Here is a 492-nt window from a genome sequence, read left to right on the forward strand (position 1 = left end):
AATGTTATGTGTTCAATTTTTTTTTTCCTGGACACATAGAAAACTGTACTTCTCAACAGTTTTGAAGTAGATCAAGTGTAAGTGACTGCTTTGTCCAGGCATGCTCCAACAAAAGGGCCATATGTCACTTCCAGGTGAAGCAGTGAATGTCTGGTGCTTTGGCTCTACCATTGCCCCACTTGCACCCCTGAGTCGTATAGGAAGGTCTTGTGTTGAAATGGCAGAGCCACGTTGTCCATGCGGTAGAAGGACAGCTGCTCTGGAGAGTGTCTGTGCCCTTCTCTGGACTTTGCATGACATTCAGAGACCCTATTACTATAAGTTGTGTGATGAAGAGAAAAAAAAAAAAGAAATAGACTCAACAATTTGGCAATAACATAAACAACGGACAAAAACAAATGTTATGAATAATTCAGTTCAACCAGCTTGTAATAAAAGCTGTGATGAGTTTGTAGATGTATATTCATTCTTTGCATTCTTTTTCAAACCACT

Source organism: Propithecus coquereli, unplaced genomic scaffold (assembly GCF_000956105.1).
Source record: "Propithecus coquereli isolate 6110/MARCELLA unplaced genomic scaffold, Pcoq_1.0 Scaffold326, whole genome shotgun sequence".
In the NCBI taxonomy this organism is placed as follows: Eukaryota; Metazoa; Chordata; class Mammalia; order Primates; family Indriidae; genus Propithecus; species Propithecus coquereli.